This window comes from Rhinolophus sinicus, linkage group LG01, assembly GCF_036562045.2.
Source record: "Rhinolophus sinicus isolate RSC01 linkage group LG01, ASM3656204v1, whole genome shotgun sequence".
Classification (NCBI taxonomy): Eukaryota; Metazoa; Chordata; class Mammalia; order Chiroptera; family Rhinolophidae; genus Rhinolophus; species Rhinolophus sinicus.
This window is the reverse complement of record NC_133751.1, coordinates 31,503,896-31,506,728: the sequence shown is the minus strand read 5'-3', so window position 1 is coordinate 31,506,728 and position 2,833 is coordinate 31,503,896. Positions and strand designations below refer to the sequence as shown.

The 2,833-nt window shown below is 32.3% G+C and overlaps 1 non-coding gene across 1 annotated transcript; it reads right to left on the bottom strand.

The window, feature by feature from the left end:
• Positions 1 to 852: 852 nt before the first annotated feature.
• Positions 853 to 918, bottom strand: LOC141568066 (U7 small nuclear RNA). Its single transcript, XR_012491078.1, has one exon. It is a non-coding gene; the product is annotated as a U7 small nuclear RNA (small nuclear RNA).
• Positions 919 to 2,833: the final 1,915 nt, after the last annotated feature.

The following is a 2,833-nucleotide window of genomic DNA, read 5'->3' as shown; positions in this document are numbered from 1 at the left end:
GTAAGCAGAATTCAGAGAAGAATTCTGAGATTTCAGCCTCTTAGTACACATACTCTGCTTGAACATAGTGGACAACACCCTCATAATTAAGTTTGTTTATATGGCAAAGGTGAAGGGATTCTATATTTGTAATAAGGTCCCAAATCATTAGACTTTGAGTTGATCAAAAGGGTGATTATCCTGGGTTGACCTGACCCAGGGAAGCCCTGAAAGGAACTGGGCTCTTCCTGAAAGAGGAGATTCAGAGCATGAGGATAAAACAAGGCTTGTAGAGAAATCTACATGGCAAGGAACTGCAGGTGTCTGCTAGAAACAGTGTAACTCCTGGCTGACAGGTAGAAAGACAATGGAAGCCTCAGTCCTACAAATGCAAGGAACTTAATTTCACACACACTAAAACCTCATATGCTTAAAAGAGAACCCTGAGTAACAGGGAGGAATAATACCAGAACAAAACCTTGATTTATGCTTTGTGAAACACCGATGATAGAACCCAGTTCAGTCATGATCAAACTTTTGACTTATAGACATTTTTAGATTAAAAAAATCAGTATTGTTTAAGGCACTAAGTCTGCAGTAATTTGTTATGCAATGATAGAAAACTAATATAATAATGATACACAGAAATAATATAAAACCCATACATATATCTCCTAACCCCAAATTGAACATATTTCCTACTCAATTTCTCCTTAGCCTGATCTCAGTAATATCACAGCTATTCCAAAGCACTTGGCACAAGAAAAAAGAATGATGGAAGCAAATACCAATGGGAAGAGCTAGGATTTTCCAGAGATAAATTATTTTAACTTTTTAAGAATTAGGAAACATTGTAAAAAGTGAACATGTTTCTAGGGCCCCTCCTAGGAAGTTGGAAGGGACCCATCCAGGAGAAATACTAAAATATCTAAAACATAAGTTCCTCTGTGTCAAGCATTGGAATAAATATTTTTTGTCCATTATCTCATTTAATAGTTAAATCTATGAATAAATAGTAAGGATCAGAAGGCAAGTTATTTTACTACAGATCCTGCGATCCTAATCATTATTCCATACTCAATTGCAATTACCACGTTTCCCCAAAAATAAGACCTAGCTGGACAATCAGCTCTAATGCGTCTTTTGGAGCAAAAATTAATATAAGATCCGGTATTATATTATATTATATAAGACTCGGTCTTTTATATTATATTATATTATATTATATTATATTATATTATATTATATTATATTATATTATATTATATGATGCAGTCTTCTATTATATTATATAAGACTCCGTCTTATGTAATAGTAAAATAAGACTGGGTCTTATATTAATTTTTGCTCCAAAAGACGCATTAGAGCTGATTGTCTGGCTAGGTCTTATTTTTGGGGAAAGACAGTAGGTCACTTTCTCTACATTACTGACATACAAAAGAAAAAAAAAAGGCTAGAAAAAACAAGCGTATCGTGGCCAATATCAAGAAAACTGTTTGAACAGTTTTAGACTGATTCTAAGATTGAGCTTTACTGGTTAAGATTAGATTCTATTTGTTTTAATATCTTAAAATTCAGTATAATAAAATATGCTCAAACAAATATATGCATTGAACATTAAAGCCACAGTGAACAGAAAAGGGTTCCTTAAAACTGTTTTCTTTTCTAGAAGGATAGACCAGTGACCAGTGCATCATTACGTGGATGCAACTTTGGAAAAGCAGTATGAAGCAGTGTTGAAATGCAAATCCTCAGCTAAAGAGCAGTAAGAATTTTTAATCAACATTTCTGCATGTTTTAAATCTTGGAATCTTCACTAAGACAATTTTAGAAATAAATCCCTGATGGTACAATTTGTAATGCAGACAAAATATGGATAAAGATAGTAACTTTCTGCCATGACAGGGTGATACCCTGAGCCTAAATGTGATTTTCTCAGAAACCTCAGAACTTGAATTTGAGGGTGAGTTCAGAAAATTAACTTTAGAGTAAAAGAAATAAGAAATCTTCTCTTCTGTGAGGTGGACTAATGTTACATTCATGGTATTTCATTTTTCATACTAGGAGCTGACATCACGTTCCTCAAAAGATAACTGTCTCTTCATCTTTTAAGATTCAGAACAAATTAAGACTTTGAAAAAGTCATAGGCACTGAAGCTATTCTCTCCTTTTCTTTTGAGAAATACAAACTAGAAAGGACAGGGGAAGCTGAGAGTTCTTGGAAACATACTTCTATTTACAAAGTTCTTAAGACAGAAAAATGCAAATAGGATACATGTGTAAGGAATTTTAAATAGGAAATTCATAATCTTCAAAGCAACTGACTTGTCAGAAAATGAAACAAAATCAATTATATAATATGGATAAAAGTGATAGAATCTTCCTATATGTTTGTTATTGAAAATTACATAATTTAAAAACAAAATAATTTTGTGTGATTTTTGAATGCACTATTTAAAGACAAAAACAACAGAATAACATAACTTGTGCAATATATTCATCGTGATGATTCAAATTTAATTTTAATATCAATGAATTGTCCTTTGGATAATTATCTATGTATCATGCTAATTAACTTATTTTAATAAAACATATAATGAATGTTTTAATAAAAATATACTTAGGCTACTAACCTGAAGTTAAAAACAGGCAATGTTCATTGTTTTGCCCTGATTTTCAAATTCAATATATATTGTATAAATTGATGTTCAGCATTAATTGATGACTGGAAAGACCTCATGTTAATCTACCTGCATTTCTTCATTGTGTAATTGTTAGGACCCATTAGGGGCTGCCTCTTTTTACAGGAAGCCTGTGATTTCCAGTTTGCTTCAGTGCTGTGACCCTCCCCAAC